This window comes from Anopheles ziemanni, chromosome 2 (genome assembly GCF_943734765.1).
Source record: "Anopheles ziemanni chromosome 2, idAnoZiCoDA_A2_x.2, whole genome shotgun sequence".
Taxonomy (NCBI): domain Eukaryota; kingdom Metazoa; phylum Arthropoda; class Insecta; order Diptera; family Culicidae; genus Anopheles; species Anopheles ziemanni.
This window is the reverse complement of record NC_080705.1, coordinates 47735706-47748643: the sequence shown is the minus strand read 5'-3', so window position 1 is coordinate 47748643 and position 12938 is coordinate 47735706. Positions and strand designations below refer to the sequence as shown.

Here is a 12938-nt window from a genome sequence, read left to right as displayed (position 1 = left end):
CGGGCAGCAGCAGCAGCAGCAGCAGCAGAATGTTTTGCCCGGTATAATATGGGAAGTGCTGATCGTGTCTGTTTATTATTACAACACCTTCTCCGGAGGCCGCTAATTCCATCACAATTCCTGACCTGCTTCTTGCATCCTGGTCGCTGGCGGATAGAAAACCATCCCACCTCACCAGCAAGCCATAAAGCGAAACCGTCCAGAGGATCGTCGAAACGTTGTGACCTGACTTGGCCCTTGTCTCTAGTAGCTTGTGACAGCGCCCCATCGCTGGTTTGCGCGCTGTGACATTACGGAGGGAGTTTATATAAAGTTCTGGGACCAAACCCCCATACACACACACACGTAGTTATATACACTCCAAGCACGACAGGTACATGGGCATCTCCTCCTACCCGCTGTTTGGGATGGTTGTTTGCTGAACAAATTGGATTACCTTTACCCTTGGTCGTTTTACGCCTACCCTACCCTTCTTCTTCCCAAGCTGACGGCGACAATCCTTTGCTTGCAATGTCGTACATACATTATAGATAGATACTTTTGGAAAAGGATCTCCGTCTTTGACACACCTAAACACCCGCCAACCCGTCCGCCCTGATGTGAACTCAGAGCACAATGTTGGCTTAGGAAGATGTGATCGGTATGAATTCCATTCGGCGAAATAACGTTCTATCAAATCGTTTCCATGTCACAGTATCACAGTATGCTGGCCAAATAACTACTCGTAGTTATGGGTGGTAACGGATTTCTCTCCAGCATTCGATTCATCCCTAGGACGCACACAAATTAGAAAAAGGCCCCGAAGGAAATGTTTATCATATTATGGTCAAATAAAGGGCACAATATGGAGCAACATGATTTGCTTCGCTTCTTAAAGAAAAAGTTTCCAAATAACTCACCCAAAACATACAAAGGGCCGACTAACACGTTTTGAATAATACAATACATTTGTAATTACAAGCCCCGTAGAAAAATCGGTTCTAGCAGTTAAGAGTTGTCAAACTGCCCTAGGTTGTAGTCATCTAGAACTAACGTAATATTACTGAAATATGTTTATTAATTTTGACTTCTCTACACCCTGCATCTTTTACATTGGAGCTCGACGGGGCCCGACGAAAGAGCGTGGTTTAATCATCCTTTGTGAAACATGGAACCAAGCCACTTTCTCGGTGACAAACAAACGCACGGAGGAAATACGCAAGCGTTGTACCGAGAACGGAAAATGCGAGCTAACGTTCCCCCGATGGGTTGCCGGCGAAAACTTTCTGCTCGTAAGACCTTTTCCGTGGACTCGACTCGGTCGAGAGATCCTCGTCCTCCGCTCGCCTTGCAGGAGTCGGGGTGCGACTGGACTTGTACAGCATAAACAAATAAAATATGCTACTTTATGACGCTGAACCTCTTCTGTCGATAAAATTGAACAGTTTACGAGTGCCTTGGCGATTCCTGCCATCCTGCTGCCAGCCATTCCCTTCTGTACCGGCCTTACGCACCAGCTCCTATTTTCCACAAAGCTCAGCCAGAAGGGAACGGTGCTGCGCGCACCTTTGTGGGTAAAACGTAATACCAAAAATATGTAAGTGAGTTTCCACATCCATACTCAAATTTTGTGAAACCACAGGCTGGGAAAGCTCACCATGGGAGCCACCGCCGCCCGTTGGTAGATGGTGGCAAGGGATGCCCGAGATAATGACGGTAGAACTTTGATATCTGTAACACGGGCTAGAGCAGACTTTGATCGGATATCCGAGAACGTCCCCGCTGCCTGCTTAAGTGGAGGAGTGTGCCACCATTTGCGAGTTGCCAGATATTGCACCATTTCCACCCACCGCCAGCACACAAACAAGCTGCCCCAAATGGCATGTGTCGAAAAGAAATTTATTTGTATAAACATACGCCGTAGCGTTTAACACTAACGGAACGCTGTAGCTGTCCAACTTCGTCCTTTTCCCGTTGCCTGCTGATCCGCGTTTTTAACCAGCAACTATTAGAGCAGAGTACGAGGACCGAATGAAAATCAAACAAAACAAAAAAGTCCCAACGAATGGACACTGTGTGACATCGATTTTTTGCTCTTAATAATTTATTCATTCATTTTTTTTTTGTAGTTCCCATCCACTCTCGCTGCCTTTCGGACGGGAAACTGACTTCATTCGAATCAGCGCTATATGCCGGTGAGGTTGTAAATGGAAATGTGGGGTATCTTACTTGCTTATTCTTTTCCTACTGTTTTTCCGACACGAAAATGAGTTTTCTTTTGCTTCTATGAAGGAAAGACCATGCTTTTATTTATAACATTAACTTGCATTACTTGTTTTGACGCCTGTGGCGTTAGGAGATAGAAATAACGTAGAATGTAATATTGTGAGTGAATTGACAAACCAGTGCTCAATTCTAGAGTTGCTTAATTTTTCAATGCATTTGCATTTTCCTTTGCTAGTACAGTACCCCACAAGGGAAATAATCCGATATGAATCACGTTAGTCGATAACCGTCTTGTAAGATATATACGTAAGTAACAACGAAATATCTTCAGCTTCGACAAGCTACATATAGGTATTTAATTGGGAACCCACTCTGGGGTTGTGATGCAAACTAATTTAAGATAAACTACAAAAAATTTCTTAGCTATTGCCAAAAGGATTGAGAGACGGATAAGGCGATTTGATTTCATACAGTTTATGAATACGATAACACTCTAGAAAATCGTGATATTCGTAGCTTTAAGTGGCTTAGATTGGGTTTGCTAGTTGTTAGCTGATTCTGTTTGTTTTGCAAATAAAACAACAAACAACATTCGAAAATCAGCAATGTTGCGAAACAGTGGAACAAAATGCATCTTCAGCCTAGTTATGCAGATATAAAATGTACATTTGAAATTTTTAAATTCATTTTCGTGTTTACTTTACAGATCTATGATCAAATCACTCGTAGGGTCTGGCCATCCTGTCTGAAAAAAAAAATCTATTTTCAAATTCAACATAGAAAACGAGACAAAACTTCTAGGGACGGAAAGCTTGTAAGATCTTGCATCGAGCTAACATTTGTTTGGAAATGCTATATTGTGACTATTTGACTACCCTAAAGTCAATTAAATAAACAATGCGGAAGCGAATTAGTGTTCGTACTAAAACGAAAACTATTTTTAATCTTTTTATTTATTAAATAGGAGCATGTATGTTTCCTGATCGACTTTGGCCGCCGAATACTACATCTATCCGATCTACGATCGCCTCGATTAGGCGTAAAGGTAGAAAACAGATATATTTGTCAAACGCTAAAACTATGAAACTATGTTTACTTTTGTTTTACAAAAGATTTTTTTGTGTATCAGTGATTGAGCTTTGCAGCACAAAGACCTTATAATATAGCTGTTTAAAAATTTCAATTGTTTTTTTTTCTCTCACAAGAGCCACAACATAGGGGCGATCGTCATCGGGTTCCCGAAGAATCAGAAAAACAAACGATCTCGTACTTTCCACATGCTGCTGTCCTTTCGCCTATTCGTTTGCATTCATCCTCCTCTGGTGTAGTTCGAAACATACTCATCATCCGTAGCATTGGGCTGTTGTGTTACCATTTCGGATCTGGATTCTGCTCCATCACACAATTGCCACCATTGCTCTTGATCTCACGAGCATCTCAGCTCTTGAGACCGCCACCTCCCTTGCACCGATTTTCGCTTCATCCAGTAGTTTTTCTTCTTCGTCACTGCAAAGCCAGCTTTTGCCTCGGCCGTACAGCGGCTTGCAACACATGGGCCCCGTGTAGTTACACATTTTGAAATCCCGACTTTGCTGCTTCGCATTCCTTTTTGTGACGGAGACCTCAGTTGATTCTTCCCTCCATCCAACCGCCTCAGTCGTTCCCTCGCCCCCTTCCTCCTATCCGTCCATCCGTCGATTCTGTCGAGCGTCTGAGGTGAAGGCGTCCTTCGGGTCTTGTGTGTTTGCTAGAGCGTTTACTGATAAATCCAACGCCAGTCGCCTGCGCGTTCAAGACGCTTCCATCCAACGCAGCTCGACGGAACGAACGGTCGATTGGACAACCGAAACGATGATGCTGGCTTTCGTTCGCCAAGTCTCAGTCGGCCCCCCCAAAGATATGACTGAAGGAACGAAAGATTTGCTGCTTGCACACTATATGACACAGACAGAAAAGCTCATTACACCATGCAGAATGCAATAACATTTTGCAAAATTATTAATTTTTGGCGATTGTGTTTTCAAGCAAACCAGTACCGAAAAATGTTAGTGTGTTCATCTTCAAAAGATTGCATTCTAATATTTTATAGGAATTTGAAAAAAATAAACGCATAAGCGTAAAAGATGGAGGATGAGGATTAATTTTAGCAGCTTAACGGCCTTTTCGGAACACTTTAATCAATGCTCACTGAAACCGTAAGTCTTCTGGTCCACATACCGTTCAATTTAAACATTTCTTTCATATGCCTGAGTAATATGGTGCATTTCTTTACGTTTTTTGTATCAAAATTATCCACATCTTTCCCCACCATATTTCCTAGTCAATCGAGTATTTTTGTTATTTGAATTTTTTTAACTAACTAAAAAAGTTTACAAATAAAACCTATAAATTGACTCCATGACCCATGTGAGCATCTATTCAGTAGGAAATGTGCTTTCAGATTTGTGTTTTGAAGTATTTTTGTTATTTGATTTTTTTAAAGTAACTTTAAATTGACTCCATGACCCATGTGAACATGTATTCAGTAGGAAATGTGCTTTCAGCTTTGTGTTTTGAACCTTCGCTACGCGCGTCGGTGACAAAAACCTTCACCGGGTACTAAGGGCAAGACCGTGCTGCGATCGGTCGGGAGATGCCGACAACTCAGCATCGATGCGATCCCAAACTCGAATGCGTCTTTTTTCCTCGCGGCCCTGATGCTTCCTGCCAGCGCAGTCTTTCGAAAACTCAAAGCAACTAACAGCACACAGCGGGTGGTGGTACGCGACGTACCAAGTCCACCACACCGAGTCGGAAAGCATTTGTAGCTCGTATGTGTGGCTGCGCGCGGTGCTAGCCGTTAATGCCACAAACCCCATGGTGATGGCGTCGACTGTGTGGGCTTTAAGCATTTCATTCTAGGTGCTCTTATTATTATTTATTTTTATTTTCTTTTTCCAAAGGAACATGGTTTGTCTTTGGTGTTGTCGCACTGGGTGATACGTGCGTGCGCTCCTTGCTTCGGGTCATCGGAACACATAGCAGAAATCATTTCAATTCGGATTCCTGAAGCAGTACGGAGCGCGTTTCGACACAAGTGTGTGCGATCACCATTTACGTTGCCACACATTCTACACGCCGTTCATCCCAGCATCTCTCCCCCGCTGCCTTCTTCGCGTCTCATAACAAATAAGACTCAAAACCAGTATCGCCGCCACCATCACGCACCATTCGTCGCTCGAAATAAGACACTCGTGAATAACAACAGCAACAAGAAGGCAAGGCGATGTATACAAGACAGGCAGGAAAAAACTGAAAAATATCTAACGCGACATTCGGGAGAATTTTCCCAAAAAAAAACAAAAAAACAAGGAACAAAAACAAGAAGACACCTTCCATCAACCGTCCCAACATCGGCCACACCATGACGGGAATGGAACATATGTATGCGCCACATGACACAGAAGAGAATCCAACGTCTCGCAAGCCATGGTTCTTGGCAAGGACGATGATCTTGAAGTGAAGTGGAAAAATGTGTTAACGGGGACCGTTCGATCGTAGCGTTATTTTACGTTACTTCTTTCGTCGTATGCAACCGGCACAGGGTACGAACCGTGTTCTTTTTCCCTGCAATATTTTGTCCCTTCGCATAATGACCGCACATTGACTGAGTTTTTCCTCAGACGAAAACAGAACAATGCTGCTGAGCAAGTCTGAACAAGAACGAGATACATCCGGGCACCCTTTTCTTCCTCCAGCCAACGCCGCTGCTCCGGTGTAGGAGACACCAGAAAAGAGACAACAGCCAAAGAAAGTGAATATTATCGTCCTACTGTAACACTTCTGCGCTGGCGCACTCAGCATTCTCCTTTGCAATCCGCTTGGGCCATGGGATGGAAAATGCCAAATTCACACATAACATTTTTTACATCCACCGAGCGCAGGCAACTTTCATCGTTTGGATATGGACAGCAAAAAGGCAGCAAACGGCCAACGCAATCACTGGTGGCATTGTGCAGAAAGACTGCTGAAACGTTTTCCTGAGACAGTTATGATACTATTTTGGGAAAAAATGGTGCTATAGAATCAAACATCAATATCTGGCGGACGGTGCTGCCTGATAGGTAGTTGTGGTCCACTTACCTTTACGAAATTAAATATGTGATGCTCCTTATATTCTTTCTCCTACACGGCGAACTTGTTATCCTTGAAGTTGCTGCATTCGTATACTTCGATTACGGTGATGAACACGAAATAACACTGTTAACCACACTGGCACTACGAAGAAAGAAAAATACACACACTAAATTTCAGGCTGCGTCTCACACTTCCTGCTGTACTGTTGTAAATCCGTGGAGGGTAGGTTACAGGTTGCGATCTTCAAGTAATAATTCCCCTTTTTCCTATCAAGAAATCGCATACTAAATCACCGGATCATCTGCACCGGGAAACGTTGGAAGCATTAGGGCTTCATGATAACTTATGCTTTGTTTGAATCATTAGAACTATCCACCATCATCTTGCGAAATGCTTCAATTTACATTCAACCTGTGCTGATCGCGCCGTCTTAAGCGAAGAGTAAATTTATGCACGACACCACTGTGTTGACCAGCGAATGTTGCCACTGATGAACATCAAATTATTTGCCTAAGAAGAAAACTCAGATTGTATCTGGGAAAAGGTGGTTGACTGAGAGGTTCTGGTGTTAAAAAACAGTAACAGCAATAATTATAATAACATCGTTTACAACCCACACTGATTGCGGCACTTGGGATGTTTCACTGGCACGGCCCGTCGGCAATAGCGCGGGCGCAACAAGAAGCAAGAAAGCATTTACAAGGAATTTCTGCACAGTGCAAAATGAAGTCAACAAAACTATTAATGCTACAGTATATAACGGAGAAAATGAACAGATTTTTATAGGTTATAGATTAAAGTTGCAACCACAAGTGACATTCAAAATAGTAAACAAATCCATTACTCTTCTCTGAATCGAAGGTATCGACCACTTTTTGAACACAAAACATGCATCATAAAGAAAATAGGTTAAAAGTTTCCAAAAGATCTAGCTTTTAACTCTCACTCTTTTTCTTGCCAAATCTTTGCCAAGGAAAATTGTGTACAAAGTATCTGACTGATGTACACACACGCGCATTAGCCGCTTTACCATCACGAGAAACATCGCTTCATTTTACGACACATTTTTCCACCACGAAACTTCTGAACTGACTATTTATCAAGCAATGTTGCGTTCCTTTTTACGCAGATCACGAAGAAACAACTACACAAAGAATATTTTTAGTTGATAGTAACAAAACTGCAACAGCACCGAGTTCATAACAACCTCCATATTCTGACACTCGTCTCGTTTTAGAAACCAAAGCACATTGCTCTTTTCCACTACTAAAGATGACTCGTCATCTTATTTACCTTTATTAGTTCTGTCCCGCCGACAACGGTGTTGATGTTGAATGTTAAAAAACGAATCACAAAAACGGTACGGTCGCGGACGCAAATGTCTACTCGGAGTCGGACTCGCAAATGTCTATGATTAACACGGTTCTTTTCGATAGCACAACACACAGAACTTCAATTTTGATGCGCTTTGTTTTTCACCCTGCTCTATCTGCGACCATTTCGTATCGCCCCGTTTCGCCGCTATGCCGTGAATGTATCGTGCTCTTTCTTGCACGGCATCATCGCCATCTTTCATTTGAAGATGAAACGCATACTATATGAGTTTTTCATAATTCACGCACACATATAACGGTTGACCGTCACTTTATAGATCCTAGTCGATTGATCTCGCTCGCTCTGTTTCCCTTTCTTAGTCTTTCGCGTTCTCGCTAAGAAATGATTGAAATAGCAATCTTATTTGTAACTTCATAGCCCTTTTGCCGATTTGTATAAACGACCCCTTGGAAAAAAGGTATTATTGAGAGAAAAAAGTTTGGCAAGGAAACGATTTTTCCATAGACTCTAGTTTTTAAGAAAATTAATTGTTTAACAAACACTGCCACATCAGCTTTACACACATTCAAATACATATCCGTATTTCTCCTTTTGACCTCTTATTACCGCTTCAACGACCTTTACACTAGTGTTGGAAGAATCGGGATACGGAAAATCCGAACATTCGATCCCTAGACGGATTCTACAGATTCGAATCCCATCTGACGGATTCTAAAGATTTGATTCGTTTAGGATTCGAATCGGATTTGATTGATTTGGGACTCGATTTGATTCGATTCTGACTTGCTCCTAAACTGTTTGAATCAAGATAAATACACACTATATAAGGTAGCGGAATGTAGAGCATTTTGACGTCTACACTGCAAAAAATCGAAAAATAGCTTTTGACAGTATGCTGATACTCAAATTTGGCGGGAATCGCTCTTTGAAGATAAACAAACAACAACGCTCGAAAACCAAACAAACCGATTCTTCAATTGCTTTGGTTTTGTTCGCATGGAAAATGTTTAAGAAGCCGTCGGTCGAAGTGGGTCACCGATTTTTCGACGAAATGTATCGAAGTTTCACCTCACGTACCTTCTTGTTACTCTTCTTCTTCTTCTTCTTTCGTTATGCGAGTCGGGGTATATCCTCCTACGCTAAGTCGAACGTTTGTTCCCTTACTCGTAATCAGAGGCGTACCGACTCTGTCCGAACTCCTATAAAGGGGCTCGTCCTTTACGACCGGCTATAAACCGGGGGAGGGATAATTCCTTCCGTTGTCAGGACACAAAAACCTCGTGATCCGCTTGATTGACTCAAACAGCACGAGATGTGCGGCAGCTAGGATTTGTCTGACCTGAGCTCCAGCTCGGCGTGACCACGCGGTCGTGCCCTAAGCTAACCCTACTTTTCAGCTAACCACTTCAGGAAAACTTGTGCACTGCTAACATCCGCTCTGATGCACTACCGAACTGGAACTGATCTTGTTACTCGCATAGTTGTTTACATTCTATGCTGTTTATCACCATGCTGTCAAAAGCCACGGTTGCCATTTTCTAAAAAAATACCTCCTAAAAAGTCACCTATTCAATATTTAATCATCTTGATTTGAATCGTAATCACAATGATTTGAGTCGAATTAGTCACATAACTAGTCGATCTCGAGATAATGTAATTGATTTCAGTTTATTCAAATCAAACGCTGGGTAGAATGGGTTATTGGACATAGATTCTTAGTTTATGAAATTTTGAGGCGTAGATGCCGAAACCTTGGTTGGTATTGTCTGCTGAAATAAAGGCTGATTCGCACGTCGGCAAGTGGCAAGTGCAAGTGGCAAGTTGCCGCGTACCTACCCCGTGCGAATCAGGACCTAGCAAGTAGCAAGTGGCAAGTAGCTACTTGCCACTGGAATAGAACCGAGTCTATTTTTCAGGCAAGTAGGTGGATGTTTTGGTTGACAACTCGTGTAATTACAACCCGGTTGACAAAAATTCAAATTTTTTGCAGCTGTCATGTAGTACCAGCAAGTTTTTCCATGGCAGATTGCTGGGACTCTTGCTGGAACTACATAGTACCAGCAACAATCCCAGCCAGCAATATCTGTCAATTTTTGGTGACGGTTCGCACTCGGGTCTAACGGAAGCACGAAAGACCGTCAATCCAAGCCGATGGGTGCACGCACACATGTAAACACCTGCTTCACGCACACATAAGCAGTAGAGGCAGCCATTTTTTTATTTTATTATTATTCAATTTATGTCAATAATAAATTCATAATTTCAATGCACATATTCGTTTATTTCAATAAACATACATTGAATTTCAAATAACAACCATTACAATTACAATATTACTATTCGTAACGGTAACAATACGTTTACACTTAAGATGTCCATCCTGTCTCCGTGTAAAATCCGGGAGATGCCTTTTCCATCGACTGTACCGCTCTGCGTCCGGATCAGCTCAGCGTCAGAATGCCGAGAAGATTCGGGGTATGACTTCTTGGCTGCATCTGTTGAGAGGCCTCTTGCTCAGCACAGCGCCAGAATGCTGGGATGTCTGGTACGGACGATGCATTCTCTATCGGCTGCAGCGGTTGAGAGTCATCCGGGACAGCACAGCGCCAAAGAACAGCTACCGGCAGCTGCCTTCCAAAACACAAACAGCAAACGCGGCTGTTATATCATTATTTTATCTGTTTCACATATATAACACTACTGATCACGAAAAGAACACTAAATCACATATTTAAAATTGAAATTACTCAGAAACATGTTTGGTCGATCACAATTCACAACGCAAAGGTGGGCAAATATGGCGTCTCGTGTAATACCCATATCGAAAGCTCCTCTTGCACTGAATTCATCGCCGTCCCATGCACACATTCAAACATCGACAGTCCGCTTGCGGCGGGGATTTTCCTTCTACTCGCCCTCGCCTATGTTTTTGACAGATATTGCTGGCTGGGATGTCAATTTCTGTCAACCGGGAAGTTGCCAAACAAAAACTGTTTCATTTTCGTGATTTGTTTAGGATAATTTTCGACTAATGTTCGAGAAATATTATTTGATAATATCATTGATCGATCTTTTTATTTATTGATGATGAAATAATGGTAAATTAAAATTAATTCGTCATTGTGTACTTGTATGAGTGATCAAGTTACTGGCAAGTACTTGCCTGCAGTGCGAACGGCTACTTGCCACTTGCCTGCTTACTTGCCTCTTGCACTTGCCGACGTGCGAATCAGCCTTAACTATATAGCGGATAGCGATAACGATGCTGATGGTCCTGGGGACCATTCACAGAATCGATTTTGCCTTTGGATCAATTCAACCATTGATTGTATAATTGTTACTTTAACAAATAATATGAAAAATCGGTAAGTTTGGTAAGCACGCATGATATGACGGAGTGGGATTCGGTTTTGAAGATCAGGATCTCAGAATGGATTTGAATCGAAAGACTCGAATCCCTGTAGGGATTCAGTTTCCCCATCACTACATTTGATGTCGTTTCGCATCCCAAGGTTTTTAAAACGAGCGATGTGCAAGATAAACACATTTAAGTTACGTTTTCGAACATGCAATTTATAGTGTCTGCTGTACTTAAAAAAATCATTTTGCTAGGGAAGAAAATATATTCACGTATATTTAATTTTAATTTAAAATTTTAAGCAAATACATCGTATCAATTATTATAAAAGAAAAAAAAAAACGATGAAAAGAGAACGAGTATTTTTGTTTGTTACGGCTGGTTGGAACGACAGTTGCAGCGCATTATTTTCATCCATGGAGTAAAGTTGTCATGCTTCAACAATATTATGATACGGAAAAATAATAATAACAGTTTTAAACTCCATCATGATTCTAAAATATGCTATTATTTTCTATCAATTAACTTTTTGGGGATGCTCTTCACAAATTAACTGATAATTGCCCGACAAGTTCTTACCAATATGAAAAGTCGAGCACTTCATTGAGCTCTTTCGAGCACACCATCGTCAGCCAACCCAGAAATGCTGGGTTGTATTTTGTATGGTACGCTGGAGCTCGACCGTACCAAGTTTTTGGTATGGTACGCCTAATGTGGTCACGCGGTTACACACGCAAAGTACTGATGACACAATCCGTAACTTATTTTTTCTTGTAACGTTCTACAACGTAAAATTATAAACATGATAATTATTTTTCACTTTTTCATGGCCTACTAATCAAATATGCTTGATTCTTTACATGCTTTATTGTATCGTTCAGCATTATTCTATTCATTAAACAATTACAAATTCAAATCAAAGTAACAATAAGTCCAACTGAAAGGTTTTAAAAAGAAGAATGTCTTTTATTTTAAAAATCCACAATTGCAAACTACAACTTAAGTTCGTCAGTTCTGGTCAAGGTTCATGTGTAAGAACATTATAGTAGTTTAATGTTTTTAATCAGTAATAATAATTCCAGCCAACGTATTAGTTATCGTATCGAGCAGTTCACATTGGATGGTTGCCAGTTTGGGATTTTCAAATATTACATTTTATTACACAAACTAGCCTGAGTTCTTTGTCTAAGGTATGTGAATTTTTGATTAATTTATTAGCTAAAAAACTCATTTTAAATCTGACACCCCCGTTCGTAATTGATCGGTCACAGTAATTATGTTCGGAGAGAGCCTTAGTCCAATTAAAGGATATCGTACCTTTAATTTGTGAAACAAGAGTAAAAAATAGATAAGGCGATGGCATACCTTTCTTGTACACTTAAAAGCAAATTTATGGAACCATTTAGCAAAACATCGTTTGAATTTCGATTAAATGTTTGTTAATTTATAAGTAATAATGCTCAACGTCTACTTTTTCAGAACCAAAGTTTGTATCGCTCTTTAGTTTTTAGTGTCTAACATGGTTCAGTGTAGCTTATGTTTTGAGTAATTGAGGTAGTCGACGTCACTGAGTAACAAAGATCGTGCCAATTGTTTAGTTCGAGCTTAGGCTATGCTAAATCATTGTTATTTGTAAAAGTTTATGTTTAAGAGAACTGGTAGGAGTTATATGATTGAAGAAAAGAAATGACAGTAAAAAAGTAAACCATTTGTTTGTAGAGTAAAGAAGAACAGTGAATAGAGGTATATAGTTGTGAAGAAGAAATTCATGAGGTATGAGGTTGTAAGTAGGTGATAGATAAACAGTTGAAAAGAAAATAGAAATGGTGACAAACTCTAATTAGTTCTGGTTAGAACAACCTAGCGGCGATGCTAATTGAAACAGTTGTTTTGAGCAGTAGATAAATAAAAAAACAACGAATCG

At 40.9% G+C, this 12938-nt stretch overlaps 1 protein-coding gene across 1 annotated transcript in view; it reads right to left on the bottom strand.

Annotated features, from left to right (window-relative positions):
* Nucleotides 1-7822, bottom strand: part of LOC131282617 (homeobox protein extradenticle) — a 41511-nt gene extending 33689 nt beyond the window's left edge. The window contains exons 1-2 of the mRNA XM_058312124.1: nucleotides 7615-7822; nucleotides 6328-6462 (exon numbers count right to left, since the gene is read on the bottom strand). The gene's annotated coding sequence lies outside the window, so the exon portion shown is untranslated. The remainder of the gene's footprint in view (nucleotides 1-6327; nucleotides 6463-7614) is intronic.
* Between the last annotated feature and the right edge of the window lie 5116 nt (nucleotides 7823-12938).